This window comes from Lissotriton helveticus, chromosome 6 (genome assembly GCF_964261635.1).
Source record: "Lissotriton helveticus chromosome 6, aLisHel1.1, whole genome shotgun sequence".
Lineage (NCBI taxonomy): Eukaryota > Metazoa > Chordata > Amphibia > Caudata > Salamandridae > Lissotriton > Lissotriton helveticus.
The window spans coordinates 1,656,700,379-1,656,725,985 of NC_136067.1; the positions used below are offsets into that span (position 1 = coordinate 1,656,700,379).

General features: G+C 49.4%; 1 protein-coding gene across 1 annotated transcript in view; it reads right to left on the reverse strand.

The window, feature by feature from the left end:
* Nucleotides 1-25,607, reverse strand: part of TRMT6 (tRNA methyltransferase 6 non-catalytic subunit) — a 201,079-nt gene that overhangs the window by 125,493 nt on the left and 49,979 nt on the right. The window lies entirely within an intron of this gene.

Sequence of the window (25,607 nt, forward strand, 5' to 3'; positions counted from 1 at the left end):
AAGAGTTGTTTGATGCCAGTTGAGTAGTACGGGTTTTTCTGCCCTAACTTATGCGCCCTGTTCCTACATATGTCAGGGTGTGATGTGCTTTGACTTAGCCATGGGCAGTCTGCCTTTCCCTGATGAACGCTGCCCCAATCATAAGTTCCGTCCCATGGACCACACTATCAATCTCACCTCACATAAGAAAGCAGCCACTATCTTCATCATACATCTACTGAAGAAAATTAAACACCTTTTGGCACTTAAACAGCTAAAAAGTGGCGTGTCGTGCACAAGTCATTACTTGATTACACTTTACCAATGCTTTAGCTGGATTCCCCTATTGATTCAGGTCAACTCCTCGTGGGTAGACCACCTGTAAATATGAGCAGCACTCTTCATGGATCAATGTTCTTTATTGCAAATCCTTATAAATCAAGACAGATAAATACACACTTCCTGCCTACACCCCCCAAGGGGCCAGCTGGCATTACTACACCACTAAATAACTTAACACCACCTGCCTTCGTCTATTTTCCATCCAACCCCAAAACAAGAAAAATGACTGCTGAGTAATATTTATGTTGTAGTTATAGACCATACAACCAACTATGTCACTGATATGTGAAGAAGGCTACTTTAGTCATTTCTTGGGGGTGCCACGTTAGTGCTCCATATTCCGCAGACAGAAAGGGGGGTAGGGGGCATTGTGCTTGAATATTTGTATCTGAATTAGTCAATTGACATTACAACATTCTCCATGCCCAATAAATCCTTTATTTTCTGAAGCCAAGCTCCAGGATTCTATCCGTACACCATTGGGAAAGAAACACCTGGGTTGCTGGGCATAGTGCAAAAGCTATCCGTTTACTCATGAGTGAATGTAGAGGGCATGCCAATCTACTTGGGGAGTCATAGTAGTAGGTACGTTCGGAAGTGCGGAATTTCATCCTCCACCATCTTGTCAAGGCTATCTAATACTCCTTTCCAACATAGGGTCAATTTGGGGCTTTCCCATAGTAGTTGCATGAGTATATCTGTATTCCAACAAACCCTCCAGCAATGCCTTGACTTTTCGGGATACCATTTGTGCCGGCATATCGTACCAGTGAGACATCAATTTTAACATTGTTTCTCTGATTGCAGCGGAGCTCCATTTAGTATGAAATCTCTGGCGTATGTCAGATCACTTCTTATCCAATAAAGTATAACCAACTTCCTTTTGTCAGCCCATTTGACCCTGTAATTTTCTTAGCAACAGGGTAGACTACAATAACGTATATAACGCATATTGCTTTGATAGTATGTGCTCGTCGTTGATTTTAGACAGTAACCATTCCTCAAAGTCAGTTAAAGATCTGCTTGCCACCAGTTTCAACTCTGTCAGAGACTGAGTGCCTCACCTGAGAGTATCTTTTTCAGATCTCCAGTTTGTTTTTTAAGTAGTCAAATGTGACTACCCCTCCCAAGTCAATCACATCACCATTGTGTTTGCAGGCAACGTTCTGTCACACAAACTCTTTGCCCGTAAAGAGCCAGAGAGAACTCAGGATTTGATATAAATGGTTCAGAAGCGGAAGGGAAGTGGTGATGCCAGCCAGGGGACTTTGTTATGTTATGTTATGTTAATGGGTGACTTATATAGCGCACGGCTACTCCAAGGAGTGTCCCGGCGCTTTCTGACCCATTACTGAAAAAAAGAAGGATAACAGACATAACAGTATTATTGATTAAAAAGCCACGTTTTCAGGGCCTTTCTAAAGGCGAACAAATTGGAGATGTGGCGGAGACCAACGGGAAGAGAGTTCCATAGTCTGGGGGCATGATGTTTAAAGGAACGTCCACCGATTCTGGCTTTCTTAATGGGAGGCACCATTGCCAAGCCAAGATTTTCCGACCGGAGAGATCTGGTGGGCTTGTAAAAGGAAAGCCGTTTCCTAATGTAAGAAGCCCCTACCAGATGGAGTGCCTTGTGGGCCAGTGTAAGAGCTTTGAATATGATTCGTTTTTTAATCGGAAGCCAGTGCAGGGAGACTAGCAACTCAGAGGCTCTGGCTTGCCGGGGTAGGCCGAAGATGGCTCTAGCCGCAGAGTTTTGCACAACCTGGAGTTTGTGCAAAAGATAATCCGGCAAGCCCAGGTAGAGGATGTTAGAATAGTCAAGCCTGGAACAGATCAGAGCTTGTACTGTCAACTTCCTATGGGCAGCGGGGAGCATAGGAAGGAATTTACGAATCATTTTTAGCAGACCGAAACAGGTACCTGTGAGGCCTGTGATCTGCGTTTTCAAAGCAAGGGTGTTATCAATTTTAACCCCCAGGTTTTTTGCAACCGAAGAAGAGGAGGAAGGGGGGGACATGCTCACTGGCCACCATTCCTGCCAGGGCGGCTCTGCCGGACATCCGAAGAAGAGCACCTCAGATTTATCAGGGTTGCATTTGAGGCTGCTTCGCTGAAACCAGTTGAAGACAGCCCCAAGGCAACCACGGATGCTCTCCCCGTCAAACTCCGTGCCCTTCTTGCAGGTGAAGAGTAGCTGGGTGTCGTCAGCGTAAGATATGATCTGGGCACCCATTGACTCCGCCAGCGCCGCCAATGGAGTCATGAAGATGTTAAAAAGGGTCGGGCTCAACACCGACCCTTGCGGGACTCCGACATCCATGGGCGGAACTTCAGCAGAGTACGGGGGGGCCCAGACCACTTGACGGCGACCCGCTAGGAAAGATCTCAGCCAGCTCAACACCGTCCCTCTGAGACCGATCTCGTGAAGTCTTCTCAAGAGGGCCTCATGCGGGACGGTGTCGAAGGCCGCCGACAAGTCCAACATCACCAGCATTGCTCTTCCGCCTGCGTCGAGGACTTCCTTGATGGCTTCGCTAACTTCCAAAAGAGCGGTCTCAGTACTCAGATTGGAGCGGAAGCCAGATTGGGTGGAGTGGAGTAACCCATGATCTTCAAGGAAGGAAGACAGCACAAGGTGAACGTGCTTCTCGACGATCTTAGCCAGGGTGGGTAGGAGAGATATGGGCCTATAGTTGGCATGTATCTCTGGATCGAGGCCTGTTTTTTTTAAAAGGGGAACAACCATAGCCTTCTTCCAGGCAGGTGGAACAGTGCCGCTGGACAGAGAAAGGTTGAGAATGGGGGAGATTATGGGATTCAGGGTCAAGGCATTCCTAGCTAGAAAGCTCGCCGGACAAGGGTCAAGCGGGGAGCCAGATTTGATTTTGGGTAAAAGATCCAAAAAATTGGATTCCAGTAAGGGAGGAAACTCCGATAGAGTGGGGCAGGGGTCAGGGGATGAGGACATCAAATTAGATTCATACATTAAAGCAGTTGGAACAGCAGATGGAAAGGATTCTTGAATCAATTTGATTTTAGTGTTAAAGAAAATGGCCATCTCCCTAACCCAGGGTTCAGAGAACTTGTGCTGGACTATGCTCGATTTAGGAGAGGTAAATTCTTTAACAATGGAAAAAATTTCTTTACTGGAGTTTGCCGCAGCCTCGATCCTATCTGAAAAATAGTTTTTTTTGGCCTCAAGAATATCAGAATGGTAGGATTTAATAGCTAGTTTATAAGCAAACTTAGTTTCTAGATCATAATGCTTCCGCCAGAGTCTTTCGGCTACCTTACAATTACGGCGTGCTAGAGCAAGTGATTTAGAGAACCAAGGGGCCGAACTACGCTTGACGGATGAGGAAGGGGTGGAGAGAGGCGCGAGATCATCAAGCCTATCCGTTAACCATTCGTGGAAGGTTTCAAGGTCCCTCTCCAGATGGCCGGATTGGATACAGGGATAATCCTGGAGCGTTTGAGCCAGATTCTCAGGAGTAATTTTATGTAGGGGTCTTCTGGGATGTCTGTGGTGGTCTGAGTTAGTATAAGTAGTTTTACTTCTGCCCTGGATCAAAAAACTGATCAATGTGTGGTCAGACCAGAGAACAGGGGTGGGCTGGGACATAACAAGGGGAAAGGTGGAAAACACTTGATCAAGCGTGTGACCCTTGTTATGCGTTGCACTTGAGATGTGAGGAATTAGGCCAAGAGGAGCAGTAATGTCCATGATTTTAGTCGCTTCACTATCAGACTCGACGTCCATATGGATGTTAAAATCCCCTAACATTATGCAGTTTTCCACCTTCAAGCAGAGAGAAGTGATGACCGATTGAAGGTCCTCAAAGAAGGAACCCCGCAGACCCGGAGGTCTATAAACAAGAAGCCCAGTAAAAGATTGATGCGGGGAGAGTACAATGGAGAAGGCGAGGGATTCGCAGCCAGGAATAGACAGAGATGGAATTATTGAGCAGGCAAAAGATTTTAGGACTGCAAGTGCAACACCACCACCTTTTCCCACTGTCCTATCCTGTCTGTAAACAATATATTCTGGCGGGAAGGCTACCGCGATGTCAGGATTAGACGAATCGCAGAGCCATGTTTCTGTGAGCATGAGACAGAGTGGTTTCTCAGAGGTAAGTAGCTCAAATATGTCCAAGGCGTGCCTATGCAATGAACGGGTGTTAAGTAGTAAGCACTTAAACTGTTTAGACAGAGATGGCCGGGAACCCTCAGAAGCCCGGTAAATGTTAGGATACCAACCGCAACCTGGGCAGCAGCATTTACCTTTAAAGCGGCCGGGGAACACATACCGACAAGTGGCGGTATTAGGGTTCAATGAGAGTAGATCCTCAGCAGAGTACATACGCCTAAGTACAGAGCCTGCCGCCGTGCCGACCGCTGCCGTGTCGCGGACGGGCGCAGACGGGCAGGACTCTGGCACGACTCCGGCGCAGATCCGGCGCGACCGCTGATCGCGTCCGCTGCGCGGAGTCATCCCTGCCCGTTTTTATGACGCTGAAATCGCGTCAGTAAACCCAACCCTACCCAAGATGGCGGCCAAAAACCGGTGCTCTGCCCTCGGCGTCGATACTCAGCCGAGAGCAGGTCCGGTGCAAGAGGGGAGGGGGTGAGAGGGAGACTTGAAGCGCAACGCGCGCTGGGTGGTCCAAAGCACAAATGTACAATAAAAATCCCACCTATTCAGCTCAGGTGAGGCGAAGTGCAAAATGCAAGATGCTGCAATTAAAACAATAAAAACACAGAGGATAGGCAAGAGACCTCCCGGCTTTCCATATATGTATCCCAGCCACTTGCTGGCCCAGAAAGCACCAGTGTTTTTCCATCCTTTCCCTGGACCATTCAACCATTGGGGTTTAACTGTGCAGTCTGGTAGTGTTATGCCCCATTGGGGACCCCAAGGCCTCCGTCAATTGGTTGTCGGTACGACAATGTTGGGGCCATGCGTGGTTTCTACCACCCTATGTATCGTTTCCAACATGCCTGACAGAGGTGTAAGCGGTGTGTTTGGAAGATAAATAGGAGCAGCGGATACAACAGTCATTTTGATGGCTGCCACTCTGCCTAGCCAAGAAAAGCATAGATCTTGGCTGATTAGATGTGTTCTGCTCCCGTAACCAGTTTTTGCTGTGGTCTCTGGAGTAGTGGCTAATCCCTAGATATGTGATTTGGAGCCAACTGGATTGTTAAGCAGGCACGTAACGCATTTTCCAAAGTGGGTTGTGTGGATAGACGGAGTATCTTGAGGTGTCACAGAGCAGCCAAAGGGCCCAGGAGGCAGCCCTTGTTGATCCTCTGCACCTGGTAACCTCTCAGCGCTACAAAGCGCATTGACTAGTCCTGCAGCGCAGGTGTCACAGAGCCTGTGTGATCATTGGGGACTACAAAGGGCCCAGGAGTCAGCCCTTATTGATCTTCTGCACCTGGCAATCTCTAGGCGCTACAAAGCTCTAGCCTAGTCCCTTAGTGCAGGACGCGCGAGGGCCACGCTCAGGCAAACTCCAGCCAATCCGCAGCCATCGGTCTACTCCTTTGAATACTTCGGGGTAAAGAGCATGATTGAGGCCTGCATGGATAAAATTACGGTTCTTTTGCAGATGGAATATTTCCCTACATTCCTTTGGATGGACGGTATTGAGCAATCAATGACAAACTTGAAATGCATGTGTGACTTAACTGCTCAGTGCCCTGGAAAAACCCTCGCTGCAAGACTAAACCAGATGGCAAACCCTGCAACATACCATAGCAAGTCTCAGAGGCTTCAACCCGGCCCTGCGGAATACACAGCACCTAGATCCTCGCCTGACTTGCGAAGGCCGGATCCCAGTAGCTTGGACCACAAGGAAAATAGAGTAAGTTGTGGCCCTAAGCTTAAAAACGATGTCAGAAATTAGGCTGCTGCTACTAACAAACCATGGGTTTTGAACAGTGTTGGCCAGAGAGACCGCTCTAAATTTGTAATGCTGTCCGTCAATAATTTTTCCCCCAAAGTCATGTCCATAAGTGGTAGTTCTTTCTGGTGTACCTCCAATGAAAAGGGAACAAAGAGTCCCAGATGGATTTATTTCAAATCTGTGGTATTGACAAGGGGAACAGATGCAAGGATGGGATTATGAAAGGTTCGGTCCCATTTAACATTGTTGGTGGAGGGGGTGCGAGTGCGAAAAGGCTTATCCCAAACCCTACTACTAAAATTATATCTTGGAATGCAGCAGGGCTTTCATCTAAGTTGCCTTGAGCAGAGCACCTTTATATACGTATACGAAGTATGTTTATTCCAAGAAACCTAGTCGAACAGTCCTTTGTATCGCTCAGGATTTACATAATACAGCAAAGAGGCAATTACATCAGGGAGAGGCAGGCTGATGGAGAGCTTGACAACTTGGGTCAAAACAACCCTATCATGTAGTGTTGAGAAAGTAGATTTGGATTGCCCAGATTTGTTGTGCATTGCTTTGATCTCACCAGGCATGGTCACACATTATATTTATAATGTCTACTGCAGGTCAACAGCAAATAAAGTGTAATCGAGTGTAATCCATATGTTGTCAGCCCATCAGGCTAAACTAGCAGTAGAGTCTGTGAAGATTATAGCAGGGATTTTATTTGCCATGTAGGGTTCCAAACAGTTGAGGAAGACTGACTATGGTTTACACAGGCTCTAACGATGCCCCCCATAAAACAAATGGTTGTCTCGCTAACTGCACTGTTGTGCCAAGTCAAGATTTGAGAGCCAGGAATGGCAGGTCACGGTCAGACAAAGATGGCAAACACTCGTTCAACTGACCCCAGAAAGTAATGGTTAGATGGAATGACATAGGGGATCTGACAGAAAGGATAAAGATTAATCAAGGAGTCAGACAAGGGTCTGTCCTCGCGCATCACTTTTTAGTTTATATATTATTGGTGCAGTGAGGAAGTTGAAAGAATGTATGAATGATGCCCCCAAACTAGCTGGTGTACCCACCCCCTATCTTGATGTTTACAAACGATACCTTGCTGATTTCTCACACACCTATGAGTCTCAATACAGAATTGAACGCTTTTGTTAGTTTTTGCCAGGAAAGAGGACTCTAATGAAACCCTTCCAAATCCAAGGTAATGTTTTTAAACCAAACATAAAACATAAAGGCAATATGCTCATTGAGGGACTTCCTTTAGAAAAGGTGTCCCACTTCGATTATCTTTCGGTGAGACTAAGTGATAGTCAAACATGGGGTCCACAGTTGGAAAAAAGTAAAGCCATACTCCAACAGAAAACCTTTGCAATAACGAGAAAACATAGGGCCGCATCAGGAGGTGAGATATCTCCCGTTCTCATGGTATAAAGAGTAGAAGTGGTTCTTTCGGCGATATATGGAGCTGAGATATGGGGCCACACCTCATCGATGTCATTAACCAAGATTGAAAATAAGTTTATTAAAAGGTATATTCAAACTTCCCCCAAGCTCGCCCACTGCCCCATTATGACTTGATCTAGCACTCAGTCCTATACACTTAACAGTCAAAATAAAACCACTGCTATACTGGATTATATTGCGGTCCACGCCAGAACTAGGTACCTATAGAGACTGCGTAAGAGACTTGGTTGGTCTGGATAGACTTCAACCGAGGGGTGCGTAGTGACCGATCAAAGAAACCTCACTTATAATAGGCATGGATGAATTATGGTCTTCCCTCGAGTTGATTGTCAGGGGTGATGCACTAAAAGTAAAACAGCAATACTGGGAAGCAGTCCTGGCCCAGACATTGGAAACCTATCCAGACAGTAGCCTGACAGGTCAGTTCTTAAATCACAAGTTTCTCCGAAGTTTTTAACTGTATATGGATAGAACGTATCCCTTCAGACCAAACGCTTATATGTTCAGTTTAGATGTGGGCTTTTACCTTTGAGAATTCACACCTCAGCATGGACCAATGCCCCCTCCCCTGTAAAATCTTGCCCCAATTGTCCGAACATTGATGAAACCAAGGCCCACTTTATGCTTTTTGTCCCTCATATAGGCCTGTGTGTAAGAAATGGTGTTAAGCAGTATGCAAATTTGTGGGGTTAAGACACTATTTGGAGGCCTGGAGACTCTTCAAGAGTGATACCAAGAGCGATGCCATTGTGCGTGGAAACTAAGAAAGAAGGTTGCATATAAAACTTAACCTTGATAGTCGCCTTGAAGAGCAACATTTAACCTGGTGCCTACCAGCCGCTCCCTTTTAAAAAAACAAAAACACAGGACAAAGTCTGATGCTTATGCTTACGTCGGTGTTCATTTTTATGATCTGTTTTTAGATTGTCATATGCATGATTTTTTTTATACCTATAATATCTGATATTTTATCTTTTTAGATTGGTTGTTTTATAAGAGGTTCTACCTCTTCTTTTGAAAGTATTGATATGACCAAGTTCTACTGCACTTATAAAAATGAATTGCTAGTTGTAATCATTCATCTAAGGTGGTTTTATCTGAACTTCTTTAAGTGTAATAACTTTGTATGTATGATGATCTTTGGAATTGTTTATTTATGCAACTTTTTATGGCTTGGTGGCGAAATAAAAGATATCTATCTACCTACAAGTCTTATTGATTATATCCTACTTGATGTTCGACCACATCAAATTAATAGATATTGAGGTACTTACCCACCAGGATAGTGACCATAATATACTTTCCCTGGAATTGAGGAGCTTGGTATCTGTAGCTCAGCCAAACCAGAATGAGCAGCTAGATAGAAGGTTAACCTTGTCCTCTACTAGGCGAAGGGTTAAATGGAGCTTGCCATCTCTATCCAGGGAATCATAACTTAAAATCTACAGAGTGGTCGCTTATGGTATGAGGGAATTACTACCAGCAATAAGTTTTCCCAGAGTGGATGGAGTGGTACTGTCCACTTTTAGTGAAATCCATACCAACTTGTCCTATAAACAGAGATTATTTCTTTGTTGAGGCCAGTTGAATGGATAGGAGAATCAGTGCTCCTTCTTGGTATAACAACTGGTGTAATGTGGCTCAAGGGGCACTGATAGATGCTATTAAGCCAATGTCAGACTGCTGATCCAACAAGCTAGACAGGTCTACAGTAGCAGCTAAAAGAGGAGATTCATATACCTTCTGGAACATTATCTCTACTGGCTCCGGTGACGGGTTTTCCCCCGTTGAAAATCATATCACGAAGTCTAAATGGGTTGGCCATTTTACTAGTTTATACTCCCCAGAGAAGAGTGTAGGCACACTGGGTTGGCAACCTGCGACAACTTTGGCAAGCTCAGATGGGTCAGAAACCACAATGGGATTGCCTTTTCTCTTTAGTCGTCCCAAGAAATAAGCTTCAGTCGTGGGGAAATTAGGCAAGCCATAAGAACTGTGAGGCATAAAGGCACGGGGATAGACAAGGTACCTGGAGATCTTTTTCTAGATGAGGTTGATGTTTGGACCCTTTATTTCACCGTATTATCATTCAACCTCGTCCCCGACCTAAGTTGTGGCAAATTTTGGCTCACATGGGGGTACGCTTTACCTTATAAAATTGATTATAAGACTCCATGACTGCAATTTTGCCCAAGTTAGGTGTGGGCAGCGGGGGGAAATCGCAGATTGAATTACGGTCTGTAGGGGAGTTAGACAGGGGTGCGTTTTTGCATTCACTTTATTCTTGCTTTTCATAAATGATCTGGTAGCTTATGTGGATCATGAGGAGTCAGACGCACCCCGCCGGGACACCCTCAGGGCTCCTGCCCGGATGTATGCAGATGACACGCTGCCCTTATCCAAGTCTACCATGAGATCACAAAAAATATTAGACAGGTGTGACAATATTTGGCAGGCAAAAACAAAGTATATTGGTTTTAACCCTTGCCGTTCCTCTAGATCTAATGCTATGTTCAGAGGGACCCCCTTGGAGCAAGTTCATGCTTTTGAATACCTGGGCATCGTTTTGAACAAGCACATCAATTGGCAGATCCATATTGAAGGTGAAAACTTAGATGAGAGCAAACCATTTGGGGATTGTTTAGGACAAATAAGGCCTCTTAATATAGTCCCAGTTTCACTGGTATTGCAGATCTATAACCATAAGGTACTTGGGTCTGCATTGCATTGCGCAGAACTGTGGGGACGTAGGAGGTCTCATTCCTAGATACTGTAGAAAATCCCTTTATAAGGCAATTAAGTGGGCGAATGATAATTACAGTTATGAATAAAATCTCCATATTTGCTGGGAGCACGTCTGTTCCTACCCCTGTTCTTCACCCTGTAATCACTGAATCTCAATGTGTCACTTCAAGTTCAGGATCCACTCTAACGCCTTCATCGCCAGAAACATTCACAACTTCCCCCTCTGGTACAATTTGGTCAACCTTTAGAAGAATTCAATCACTTCCATCCCAACTCTGCACCAAATCCATTTTTTGTAAATGTGCAATATGTTTGCATATAGAAACCCTCCTAAAATTCCATGCTTCACCATCTTGCATATCAATGCTGTTGGTAAACACCTTTATGACCTTCATCACCTTGCCATAATGTTTCACCTTTGTGGAGTATACCAGGTTTCAGAATCATTACTCAATCTCCCACAACAAACATGGGTTCTTTAACATTTTATTTTACATCATACTATTCTTTAGTCTTCCTCTGCATCTCCTTACATCCACATTAAACTACAGTCTGCTAGTACCACATCTTTTCCTGAACCACAGTGAAAAAACGATCTCTTCCTTTAAGTAATTTGGACAGACTAACTTCAATAACAGTATGAGGTGTAATGCGATACAGCCACAATTTTTCCATCAACACATTCCTCCACTGACAACCACCTTTACATGCCTCTACCACATAATCTGGTAAAACACGGTTGAATCTCTCTATTAATCCATTACTGCGAGGTTCATATAACAAGGTAGCGACATGGCGTATTCCATACTACTTGAGCAAACTCTCCAATGCCCTCGTGACTGAAGCAGAATTCCATTATCTGTATTTAAAACATCAAGAAATCTTTCTCTAGCAAAAGTCTCCTCAAAAAACTAATTTACAGCTCAGGTTGGGAAAACTCCAGCCTCTTGGCAAATTAATAATATTATAGTATTTAAATACAGAAGTGAAACCAGAAATGCTGCCTGGATCTTATAGACCAATTTCCCTTATCAACTGTGACAGTAAAATCTATTTAAAAATACTCGCTAATCTATTAGGAAAGTCATTGTCCGTTTAGCGTCATCTCTGCAGCATGGCTTAATACCAGAGAGAAGCACAACCGTTCATGTTCATCAGGTGATTAGGATGTTAGACTCGGCTCCAACTACAGGTTCACCACTGGGGGTGATATTACTGGACGCCGAAAAGGCGTTTGACCATGTCTCGTGGCAGTTTCTGTGGTAAATCTTACAGTGGAAAGGGTTTGGTGACAACTTTATTCAGGCAATCAGAGCGTTGTATTGTACACCTAGCACTATTTTTCAAATAATGGAACAAAATTACAAGGCAATCGATACTACAAGGGGCACCAGAAAAGGATGCCTGTGCTACCCGCTATTATTTACCTTATATATTGACCCCTTCTTAGAAAAATTGGTGAGGAGCACCAATACTGATCCAGATGTGCTTAATACAGTAGACTATATGGCCCTTGCATATACTGATGATATAGTGGTGGTCACCATGGACCCGACACTTTCTGAGATCGAGGCTCTGGCCAGGCAGTTTGCTTCATGGTCCAGATATAAACTGAACGAAATTAAGACAAAAATTCAATGCACAAAAGGAAAGCAAATTAGGGATCTGCAGGTAGCCTCGGAGGTTCTTTATTTGGGAGTATAAATTACAGTCACCATGGACGAGATTGTTAGTCTGAGTTTGGCTCTGATCTTAGACAATACTAGCAGGGTGCTGGAAAGAATGGATCTTTTGCATCTTTCCTTGTTTGGGAGGAGCAGCGTGTTAAAGATGACCCTTTTACCCAAAGTACTGTACGTTTTTACAACAATCCCTCTAGAAATTAGTTCATTGTTATAGTCTAGTTTTGAAAGGATCCGTTTTGGATTTTTATGGTATGGGGCTATGCAAATCTAGAATGGCAGCTAAGTGGCCGATATTGCCAAGACGATGGGGTGGGTGGGCAATCCCCAGCTTCATGTTGTATTACTGGGCATGTATGCCCCAAAATATAGGTATTCTGGTTTCAGACAGTCCAGGGAAAATGAATGCAGCACAGAAGCCAATTATTTACGAGCTAGTTTTTGGGAGTCAGGCCAGAGGGTGTCTGGTTAAGATCTTAGAACCTAGCTACTATAAAAAGACAAGATTTTAAATCCTAAAAGCAGCATATATGGCTGGATACAGGTGAGACGGAAACTCTGCATCCCTAAACTGACTATACACCTATGACGGCACCAACAATTCTTTCTCCAATATTTTAAGATCATGTAACATTCAGGTGGGTGCAAAAGGGGATAAAATCCCTGCGGGAAATGTATATTGATGGGCAGTTCTGCTCCTTTTTAGAACTATAGCAGTTATTGATTTTATTTTAATACTTCAAATTGCAAAGGCTCTCTCATCAAGAACATGAAAGACTCTGAACAGTTACGAAGTTGCAATTAGTGGAGGCAAAGAAAAACAGGCCCCAGATTGGTAAGATTTATGAGATACTAATCTAGGGATGTTTCGATATTGGGGTGCAAAGTTCGAAATGGGAATCCAGATTAGGGTAAAAGGGGTCTTTTATGGAGGAATCATTGGAATTGGCGAATAAGGTACTCTTAACAGGTAGCTTCAGGAACCAAGATTTTTCAATTTTCAATCTATATCATACACCTGTAAAAGTGGCAAACTTGTGAGGCAGGTTTGGGGGTAAGTGTAATAGATGTGGTTTACAGCGGCCAGACAGCCTGCACATGTTTTTCTCCTGCCCCAGTTGGATATATTTTTTTCAGGAGATTGTCAGGTTTTTGGTGGTGGTCCTCCAGTTTTAATTCCCCCCACCTTAATGATTTTGGGGGTGCTCGATAACAAAGAAGGGAATGAAGTGGTGAGGGGAGGCTTATTTTTAGGTCGAGCAGACAGAGTGTCTGCTCGACTACTATTGTTGCCCATTAATGGGAATGTGGACACCGATGTGGACGAGCGTTTCCTTCGCGGTTTTCACCGCGGGAGCGCGCGTCTCACCCGCGCATGCGCAGAGTAACTCAGCAATTTTTTTTTTATTTTATTTTTTTTATTTCCCAGCCCCGAACCGAATCAGGTATCAGAGCGCTTCACATATAGGCAGCCCCCACCCCCCACCCCTCTGCATGCGCACACACAGGCGAGCGCATGCACACGCAGGCACATGGCAGACACTCGCTCACACACACCCCCCTCCCCCACAGTCACACACACGCACTCCAGACACATACACACACGCACGCACACACACATACACAGCCCGCCCCCCCCCACTCGCGCGCACACATGCTCTCCCCCCCCCCCCACCCCCCGCTCAGCAACCCACTCACCGGCTTCATTCCTGCGGCGGCTCTCCTCAGCTGCAGGGCAGCAGGACTCTTCTTCCCTCCTTCGGCACCCGCAGGGTAGGCTCCTGCCAGCTCCGGTGCTTGAAACGCGGCTCCGGCTCCTGCCAGCTCCGGTGCTTGAAACGCGGCTCCCATCGCGGCTCTTCCGTTGGAGGCGGGGTAGGCTCCCGCCCTCCTACTTCCTGTTTCCTGTTGTCGCGCCGGCCTGCCTGACTTCCTGGTCGCAGGCCGGCACAGTGACGGCGGTGATTTGCGGTATTAAATAATTTAGTTATTTTTTTATTTGTAGCGTGGTCCGCTTTCACTTTATTTTATTTGAGAAACACACCGGTTACTTTCATTGCCGCGATCCGCTGACAGTATTATTTCTTTTTCAAACCACGTCTTTCACGTTTAAAAAAATATATATATATGCGCCAATGCCAAACCCCGCCCAGTTATCACTGCCCAATGCCCAGGCATAGCAACCAGTGCAGCCCAAGCCGTAGGAGCAGCAGTCTTCTGTATGTTACGCCACATTCACTCAAACTGCTAACTTGTTCTTTGTTTACAGGCTATGCCGGGCGCTAAAGACTGCATCGTGTTCAAAAACGGATAAGACGTTTCTCCTCAGTTGTTCATTGGCTGTGATATTAGGTGCCTCGACAGGCTTCATGCCTAGCGCCTAGCTGCTGCACACCCCGGTGGTAGGCGGCCTCTTGCACTGGAGTGCCGAGATACTGACTGGATTAACGAGCCATCTTAATAGCCTGCCATGTCTTTAAATCCTCTTTACTTTTTCGCCGTTTACTATAAGAAACACACTAGTTACTTTGATTGCTGCGTTCCGCTTACAGCATTGTTTTTCAAATGGATACGAGACGACATATGTGTTTTTTTTTATTTGAGAAACACACCGGTTACTTTTATTGCCGCGATGCGCTGACGGTATTATTTCTTTTTCAAACACACGTCTTTCACGTTTAAAAATATATATATATGCGCCAATGCCAAACCCCGCCCAGTTATCACTGCCCAATGCCCAGGCATAGCAACCAGTGCAGCCCAAGCCGTAGGAGCAGCAGTCTTCTGTATGTTACGCCACATTCACTCAAACTGCTAACTTGTTCTTTGTTTACAGGCTATGCCGGGCGCTAAAGACTGCATCGTGTTCAAAAACGGATAAGACGTTTCTCCTCAGTTGTTCATTGGCTGTGATATTAGGTGCCTCGACAGGCTTCATGCCTAGCGCCTAGCTGCTGCACACCCCGGTGGTAGGCGGCCTCTTGCACTGGAGTGCCGAGATACTGACTGGACTAAACGAGCCATCTTAATAGCCTGCCATGTCTTTAAATCCTCTTTACTTTTTCGCCCGTCTGCATCTACGCTTTCTTATGTACACAAATTACTCGATCCACGGATTCAAGATTTGCAGACAGTTACTTTTGTAGACTAAATTGGACTACAGAGTCCACTCGTACTGTGGACTGTGTTTAAAGTTATGGCTAGGAGTACCCAAAGGACGTGCAAAAACACCCACAAACCTGAAATCTTGCTAGTAGTCTAATCTATTGTGTGCACAGTTTCACATCATGCAAAGCACATTACTACTGGTTCACGAAAGTGATATGCATTGTTGGGAGTGAACACCTCCCCTGTGTCATTGGGTGTGATGGATGGGATGTTTCCATGTTGAACAATTTTTGCACTTTTGCCAAAGTTTCTCATATGGATTGTCTACAAGTCTGAAAAATATGTAGCTAACCAGCAATGGGCAAGTCACGTGCACAGGCTCTCATTCCGAGGAGTATGAATGGAAAACTGCGGTCATAGGCGCGCTGTGTACTCTTGGGCTGTTGTTTTTTTGTGTGAATCAAAAAAATACTGGAAATCTGTACAGCTCCTATTGATAAAATGTTTAGTGTTTTTTTACATTTACAAACTTTTCATAAACGGGTCCCTCTTTGCTTCCACCTTCAGTATAAACGGCAAATGTTACACTGGATTTAGGAATGTATGTATGTGTATGTCCATGGCTTTGTTAACATGCTGTTAGAGAAAATATTGCTAATCTGTGGCGGCTGCTAATTAGTTGTGAAATCTTTACTGCTTTGAATTGCCGGTTCGGTACAAATGCGTATTTGCGATGTTTTCTGCCTATTATGTTAACTTCTGAAGGGGGTGTGTGGGGCTCCAAGTGCCAGAAGCCTGAAGGGGGTGTGTGGGGCTCCAAGTGCCAGAAGCCCTCTCAGCACGGCACCCAGGCCTCAGTGCTCGAGTGCGTCCGGAGGGGGCCTCTCAAAGTACTTTGCAGGGGGGGGTTCGCCCTCAAGTTTCATGACGCCACTGCTACAAACCGCTCTATAGTGCAGATCGTGACCGTGACAATTTGTACATAGGAGGTTGAAACACCAGCGGCACAATCAGTGCTTCAAGGGGGTCCTGCTAAAACTGCATTTCGGATTAGCATTCGTTTCTCTTTTTTACGCTTCATTTTAATGTCCGATTTGTTTTGCTTAAACAGTTTAGTTTGTATTTAGTTAGACTGTGTAACATAGCGCTTGAAAGGCTGCGCCCCTCACACTGACCTGTGTGGGTACTTACAGACCCAAGGGGACAGCGACAGCTCTGCTGCCGGTGACATCTACCTGCCTCTCACACAGTCTCCGCCTTTCTCTCTCTCCCTCTCTAGCTGTTCATCTCTCTTATTCACCCTGTTTCCCGCTTGCTCTCTCGCACTCCCTCTCTTTCGGTCACTCTTTCTCTCTTTCCCATAGTCTTGCTCCTGCGCTACATGTGTGTCTCTCTTCCTCTCATCTTTCTTCTCTTATGCTTTCTCTATTCTCTCTTTAACTCTTGTCTACTTTCTCGTTCTCACCCCTCTCTTCATTGCTATTTCTCATCTATCGCCCTCACTCTATCTATCGCCCTCACTATCGCCCTCACTCTATCTATCTATTGCCCTCACTCTATCTATCGCCCTCACTCTCGCCCTCACTCTATCTGTCACCCTCACTCTATCTATCGATCTATCTATCTCCCTCACTCTATCTATCTATCTCTCTATTGCCCTCACTCTATCTATCTAGCGCCCTCACTCTATCTATCGATCGCCCTCAATCTATCTATCTATCGCCCTCACAATCGCCCTCACTCTATCTGTCGCCCTCACTCTATCACCCCTCACTCTATCTATTCTATCGCCCTCACTCTATCTCCCTCACTCTATCTATCTATCTACTGCCCTCACCGTAGCTATCTATCGCCCTCACTCCATCTATCGCCCTCACTCCATCTATCTATCGCCCTCACTCCATCTATCTATCGCCCTCACTCCATCTATCTATCGCCCTCACTCCATCTATCTATCGCCCTCACTCCATCTATCTATCGCCCTCACTCCATCTATCTATCGCCCTCACTCCATCTATCTATCGCCCTCACTCCATCTATCTATCGCCCTCACTCCATCTATCTATCGCCCTCACTCCATCTATCTATCGCCCTCACTCCATCTATCTATCGCCCTCACTCCATCTATCTATCGCCCTCACTCCATCTATCTATCGCCCTCACTCCATCTATCTATCGCCCTCACTCCATCTATCTATCGCCCTCACTCCATCTATCTATCGCCCTCACTCCATCTATCTATCGCCCTCACTCCATCTATCGCCCTCACTCTATCTATCGCCCTCACTCCATCTATCTCTCTATCGCCCTCACTCTATCTATCGCCCTCCCTCACTCTATCTATCGCCCTCCCTCCATCTATCTATCGCCCTCACTCCATCTATCTATCACCCTCACTCTATCTATCGCCCTCACTCTATCTATCGCCCTCACTCCATCTATCTATTGCCCTCACTCTATCGCCCTCACTCTATCTATCGCCCTCACTCCTATATCTATCTATCTATCTCCCTCACTCTATCTATCTATCGCCCTCACTCTATCTATCACCCTCACTCTATCTATCGCCCTCACTCTATCTATCGCCCTCACTCTATCTATCGCCCTCACTCTATCTATCGCCCTCACTCTATCTATCGCCCTCACTCCATCTATCTATTGCCCTCACTCTATCACCCTCACTCTATCTATCGCCCTCACTCCTATATCTATCTATCTATCTCCCTCACTCTATCTATCTATCGCCCTCACTCTATCGCCCTCACTCTATCTATCGCCATCACTCTATCTATCATCATCACTCTATCTATCTATCTCTCTATCTATCTGTCTATCTATCTATCGCCCTCCCTCTATCTCTCTATCTATCGCCCTCCCTCTATCTATCGCCCTCACTCTATCTTCTATCTATCTATCTATCTATCGCACTCACTCCATCTATCTATCGCACTCACTCCATCTATCTATCGCCCTCACTCCATCTATCTATCGCCCTCACTCCATCTATCTATCGCCCTCACTCTATCTTCTATCTATCTATCTATCGCACTCACTCCATCTATCTATCGCACTCACTCCATCTATCTATCGCCCTCACTCCATCTATCTATCGCCCTCACTCCATCTATCTATCGCCCTCACTCCATCTATCTATCGCCCTCACTCCATCTATCTATCGCCCTCACTCCATTTTTTTTTTTTTAAATAATTTTTATTGTAGACATACCTGTACAGACCAATAAACGAATAGCAGTAGCAACCTAAATGTCAGCAGATATACAGTACATTTCGTCAATCATTACACAGCCTTCCGGCCCACAACCCGGGGGTTGGGCGGCGGTAAAGTATCTGCACTTCCATGCCTGACGTTCCGTAAAGAGGAGTGGTTAGTGTCCGGATTAAGTGTATGCCTACTTTTATTATCCTACCAAACTACGCGCTGAACCCCAACTCCCCCCCTAAACACCCCCCCCCTCCCACCCCGACCCGCACACCATCCCCCGCCTAAGGCTTCGTTAATACTAACCCTGGGATGCTAGCCTCATGCTCCCCGTATCCCTGCCGTTCCTGGGGCCTCAACTCTCTCCCTCCATGCCCTCTCCTCCGGGAGTTTCCTCCTGTGCGTCAGCCACGCTGTCCCTGAGCGCCTGCACCATTACTTCCCATGCTGTCGCGGTGTCAGCTGCTGTCTGGCTAGGGGTCCTGCGCGCTACCTGGTATCTATGCGTGCTGTCCGCCGAGGCCCATTTCAGAAACTCCTGCCGCCACCTCCGTGGAGTAGGCCCCAGCCGCGCCTTCCAATTCCTGGTAATCTCTCTCTTCGCTATCATCAGCCCCATGTCGATGAACCTACTCGTGAGCTTATTTTTGGGAGTGTGGGGGAACCAGTGCAACAGGCATTCGGCCGGTCCATACTCTAGCGATCGTTCCGTCACCTCATTCAGTACTTCCCCCACTTCTTGCCAAAAGTCCTGCAGGAGCGGGCACGCCCATAGCATGTGTACTAACTCAGCTCCCTCTTCCGGGCACCGGGGGCAGGTTGCTGTGTCGTCTCCAAAATACCGCCTTATTCTACCTGGTGTCATATACGCCCTGTGCAACACATAGTAGTGTATCAGCTGGAACCTGGCGTTCCTCGTGCTGTTACGAGCCCTGCGGACAAGTTGTGCCCAGGTCGTGTCCGGAATGTCCTTGTGCAGATCCGCCTCCCATTTAGCTTTCAGGGACGCGAGAGGAGGGATATTCTCCCTAACCATTCGGTTATACAGGCATGTAACTGCCTTAACCGTGCCCGCCGCCATCATGGCGTATTGGCAAGCCGCTGCCGTCTCGGGCTCTCCAAGTCCCGTGCCCCAGTGGGCATGCATCGCCCGGGTTACCGCTGCGTGCAGCAGGAATCCCCCTCTCGAAATATCGAAGCGGTCTGATAGCTCCCGGAACGGGAGCAGTGTTCCACTCTCAAAGAGGTCCCCAACCACCTGAATTCCCGCCTCTTCCCACTCCTGCAGACTCGACCAATCGCCGCCATGTGGCAGTGCCGTCAGCATGGCCAGTGGAATCTCAGGCGCGTAGGGACGTCTGGAGCCCGCCCTCTTCTGGGTCCGATTCCAGCATTGCCGGTATGTGCGCTGTTCCAGCGATAGGTCCCGACTGTCCAACCGCTGCTGGAGGGTTATGAACGCCAGGACGTGCCTGGGCGTTCCCCGCAAGTTTGCATCCTCTGGGCCTCGGAATACCCTCGCAACCTCCTGCGTGAATATCTGCAATTGGGCCGCCAGGTAATAGAGCTCGAAGTCCGGCACCGCCAGCCCCCCCTCATCCTTCGGGCGAGAGAGCGTGGCCAGCGCTACTCTGCAACGTCCCGCTCCCCAGATGAACGATGTGATCTGAGATTTGAGGAGCTTAAAAAAGGAACCAGGTATCCAAATTGGGAGCGTCCGGAAATAGTACAGTAATCTCGGCAGGGCCACCATCTTTAGCAGGGAAATCCGGCCCGCTACTGATAGCGGCAATGTGGACCAGAAGGACATACAGCCCTTCAGTCCGCGCACGCACCGCCCCAGGTTGCCCTCGAGTAAGTCTTCCGGCTTGTGGTAGATATGGACCCCCAGGTATTTCATGCAGGTAGGGTTCCAGGTCGCCTCCGACTGGTGCTGCGGCCGGGCAGTGCCCTCCAGCAGCGGGAACAAGCTTGTCTTGGGCCAATTGACCCGCAAGCCCGACATCTCCCCGAATCTCTCAAGTAGAGCTTCCGCCTTCCTCAGGTCCTCACCTCCGTCGCGGAGGAATAGCAATAAGTCGTCAGCATACAGCGAGATGAAATGATGTCCGTCACGGGTCTGCACTCCGTGGATGTGCCGCCCCGTTCTGGCCGCGGCCGCCAGCGGTTCAATGGCCAGTGCAAAAAGGAGCGGTGATAGGGAGCAGCCCTGTCGAGTGCCCCGCTCCACCGGGTATCGTAGGGATACCGCCGGGCCTACTCTCACTCTCGCAATCGCTTCCGCGTAAAGGACCTTAGTCCAGTGGATATAGCCAGCTCCCAGGCCGAAGCGCTCCATGACAGCGTAGAGGTAGTCCCACTCGAGGCTGTCAAAGGCCTTTTCAATATCAACTGACAGGACCAACTCCGTCCCTGTCCTCTCGGTAAGCCCGTCCATGATGCGGATGAGCCGTCTGATATTAGCCGTGGTGTTGCGGGTCGGTATAAAACCGTTTTGGTCGTCATGCACCAGCCCCGTCATGTGCGGGAGGAGTCTCGCCGCCAAAATGGAGCTCAGGATTTTATAATCTGCGGTTAGCATAGATAGGGGCCTATATGACGTGGGGTCAGTGCTCTCCCTGCCGGGTTTCAGCAGTGGGACCACCAGCGCCTCCCTCATCGATTGCGGTAGTCGACCCGTTGCCTTTGCCTCCCTGTAAATAGTCTGGAGACGGGGGGCCAATACATCTAGGTTTTTGGCGTAAAACTCTATGGGGAGTCCGTCTATCCCCGGCGATTTGTTCCTCGCCATCCGCCTCACCGCCAGTCGTATCTCACCCGCGTCAATGTCCGTCCCCAAGTCCTTAGCCTGCTCCGCCTCTAACTGACCTAGGGGCAAGTCAGCCAGGAAGGGACCCACCAGTTCCGCCCTGCCTCCCGGGTCACTCTTGTACAGGCCCTCATAGTATTGCTGGAACACGTTGACTATGCCCAGTTGCGTCTGTTGTACCACTCCCGACGCATCCCGCAGCTGGAGTATGGGAGCGCATCTTCTGGTGGGGTTCGACAGCCACGCCAGGAGGGTGCCCACCTTATCGCCTTCTACATGGGAGCGTAGCACGTACCGCTTGTGATCAAAAGCTCGAAGCCTTTCCACCTCAACGGCTACCGCCTCCTTGGCCGAGCATAGGGAGTCCTGGAGTTCCGGCCTCCCAGGCCTCGTCCTCTCCGTCTCCCTCAGGACCTCGTCTGCCTTCGCCAGATCCCCCAGCAGCACCTTCCGTACGCCCACATAGTCTCGGATGCAGATGCCCCTTACCACTACCTTAAAGGCATCCCACTCCATCGCCCTTGAGGTGGCCGTCCCTGCGTTCTCCGCAAAATACGAGGTCACGCCCCCCGCAAGGGCCTCCCCGAAGAGGGGGTCCTCCAGTGTCTCAGGCCTCAGTTTCCAGAGCGGAACCCTGGGCTTCCCCATAACCCACGCCAGCCGGACCAAGAGCGGGTTATGGTCTGAGATTGTCCTCGATAAGTATTCCGAGCTGGTGACGCACGGCTGCACCTCCCGGGAGCAAAGTATGGCGTCTAGTCGGACGTGCAGGTCATGGAGCCCTGAGAAAAACGAGTAATCCCGATCAGTCGGGTGTTGCCTTCTCCAGACGTCTACGAGTCCCCAGTTCTCCTGCCAGTCCCTCCTTCCCTTAGAGAGTCTGTGTACCGGGGAGTCACGAAGGGGGGGGTGAGACCTGTCCAGCAGGGGGTCGGCAATGGAGTTAAAGTCCCCCCCCCAGCAGGACCGGGCCCGCAAGGGGGTGGGCCAGCGTCCCCGACAGTGCAGCTAGGAAAGCCAATTGGTCCGTGTTCGGGGCATAGATGCTAGCTAACACTATATCTCTACCTTCTAGTTTCCCCTCCACCACCACATATCTCCCTTCCTGGTCAATCCAATGCCGTGAGAGTTGGAAAGGCGTGCCTGCCCTAATCCATATGAGCACCCCTCTCGCATAAGCCGAATAGTTGGTGTGGTAAACCTGGCCCCGCCATCTCCTTTGTAAGGCCTCCCCCTCCCGTTGTGTGAGGTGCGTCTCCTGCAGCAGCGCAATGTGTACCCCCCTCCGTACTAAGAAGGCATGCACTTTGTGTCTGCGTTGCATAGTGTGAAGGCCCCGGACATTCCAGGTCATACAAGTCAAAACATTTGCATTAGCCATTATCCCAGTGATCCGGTCGAAACCCTCCTCCCAGGTCCAGCCCTTTGGCGGTGATGGTGCCCCCTGTGTGAAAAACAAACCTCCCCAACAGCCCTGTCAATGGCGTACCCAGGGTCAACAGTGTCAAAAATACAAACCAACAATCCCCAACTGTGGAGCCCCCCCCCTCCCCCAGTACAGGCCCCAATATCGAAATACCAGTCCCCATCCAAACTCCCGTACCTGATGACCCAGGTCTCAACTACACAGCCGCAGCTGTGGGTGCCTTAAGGGCCTACGGAGTGCGGCCTTGTCCAAAGGGAGGCCGCGCCGCCCAACCCCGGCCCACCCCCCAGTTCCTCATGGATCAACTGCCCCGTGTCCCGCCGTGCACCCCGGCCCCCACTGTGTGCGAGGGCAGCTACCCCTTCTCCCGTACATCCCCAACATTACCCGATCAGCATCGACAGTAGGTCATATATTGTGGACCTCATCAGCCGTTTGCGGTGTCACCAGCGGTCCCTCTATGCGATGTAGTCCCGACGAGTCCGATTCCGAACCAGAGGCCGAAACATGAGTGTCCGAGTCTGGGGCCCCTCTGGACTCGGAGCCTTCTGCTCGGCCGAGCTTCCCCACCTCCAACAGCGCCGCCTTCCTCTCCGCCTCCGTTTGTGAGGCCGTCGGGCCCAGCTGCCCCTGGCCCCTTTTCCAGAGTCTTCTCGATTTTCGCTGCCGCTTGGGCGAGCGCTCCCGCTCTTTCTCCCGCTCCTCTCTCACTCTGGCTCCATCAGTCCCAGCCTTGTACGTCTCCCACCAGTCCCAAGCGTCCGCCGATGTCGCGAAGAAAATCGCCCTGTCGTCCACTACCACCCGTAGTCTGGTTGGGAAGAGCAAGGAGTAGGGGATGCCTTCGGTCCGCAATTCCCTCTTGATCGCGAGGAAGGAGGCACGCTGTTTCTGCGTTCCAAAGGTGAAATCCGGAAAGAGCGTGACTCTACTGTTTGCAATCTGGAAGGGGCCATCCTCCCGGGCCCTACGCAGGAGCAGATCTCTGTCCTTGTGGTGTAGCAGCTTGGCTATGATCGGTCTGGGTGGGAGTCCAGGTTTGGGTGGTCCTGAGGGGACTCTATGGGCCCGCTCCAGAGTGAAGAATGGCGATAGTCCTTCTGGCGCCACCACCGTCTTCAGCCATTCCTCCATGTAGGCAATCATGTCTCCTGTCCCCTCCGTCTCCGGCACACCTACGACCCGAATGTTGCTGCGTCGGTTTCTATTTTCGGCATCCTCCGCCCGTCTCTCTAGGGTGCTTATGCGGTCCAGGGCCTCCGTCAGCTTACTCTCCATCGCCTTGTGAGCTGGCGCCATGTCCCCGATCGCCACCTCAGCCTCCTTAACTCTGTCCTTCAGTTTATCATGGTCAGCCCGGAGTAGGCCCAGCCCCGACGCCACCTGCGCTATGTCGTTATGGAGTGCATCCCTGGTGGCCGTTATGGCGTCCAGTATTCGGTCCTGCAGCCGCTGCAGGTCCGTCTGTTCCGCAGGGCCCCCTTCCCCTGCCTTTGACGCTGCCGCCTCCTCCGCCTTTGCCCTCGGCTTTCCCATCGTGGCCGGCCCGCTGCTCCCGGTCACCCCGACTGCCCACTGGCTCCGGCGTCGTGTATCGCCCCTGTGCTCCTCGGGGCTACGTTGGGCGGCCACTGCGCCCCGGGAAGGGCGACTCAGTACGTACGTTTGTCGCTGCGTCCAGCCCCCAGGTGCTGTGGGGTAGCGTGCACTTCGTCACCGAGACGGTGTGACAGGCCGTATGTCAGGGGCCCTTATACCGCCCGTTGCAGCCTCCGTGGGATCTCCCAGCGCCTCCACAAGACGCGTGTGTTACTGCCGTGGGGGAGGGGGGGGGGCCCAGAATGCGCTGCAGCGCTCGCCGTCTCCCCCAGTTCCCCTGCTCCCCAGGAGGTCCTCACTTGCTTACCGGGCCGGCCGATGCCTAAATCTGGGTCGGTCCGCCGGGTCTCTGCAGTACGGGGCCACCCGGAGGCCACGCCCACTTCGCTCTCCACCGGCGGCGCCGCCCGCCGTGGCCGGTCGCCGAGGAACAATCCTTTCCGTGCGGGGCACGGCACCTCCAGCTATCGCGCCCTCACCCTGCACGCCGGCAGTGCGGAGCTCAGCGACCCGCCGCTCTCCAGGGTTTCGCTGCGGCCGCCATCTTGCTCGGCGCCAGTCCCTCAGCCGCTCCAGAGGCCGCCGCGATCGGCGGTCGTTCCCAGGTCCGCGGAGTCGCCGGCTGCCCAAATCACGCCCAGGCGGTCACCGCCGGGCCACCATCCGGCGCCGGGGCACACGTGGGCTCTACGGGCTCTGTATCAGGATGCTTGCGGGGGAAGAGGCACGGAGCTCCGGGCTCACGCCGCCATTCCCTTCGGCGCTCAAGCCACGCCCCCGCATCGCCCTCACTCCATCTATCTATCGCCCTCACTCCATCTATCTATCGCCCTCACTCCATCTATCTATCGCCCTCACTCCATCTATCTATCGCCCTCACTCCATCTATCGCCCTCACTCTATCTATCGCCCTCACTCTATCTATCGCCCTCACTCTATCTATCGCCCTCACTCTATCTATCGCCCTCACTCTATCTATCGCCCTCACTCTATCTATCGCCCTCACTCTATCTATCGCCCTCACTCTATCTATCGCCCTCACTCTATCTATCGCCCTCACTCTATCTATCGCCCTCACTCTATCTATCTATCGCCCTCACTCCATCTATCTATCACCCTCACTCTATCTATCGCCCTCACTCCATCTATCTATTGCCCTCACTCTATCACCCTCACTCTATCTATCGCCCTCACTCCTATATCTATCTATCTATCTCCCTCACTCTATCTATCTATCGCCCTCACTCTATCTATCGTCATCACTCTATCTATCATCATCACTCTATCTATCATCATCACTCTATCTATCTATCTCTCT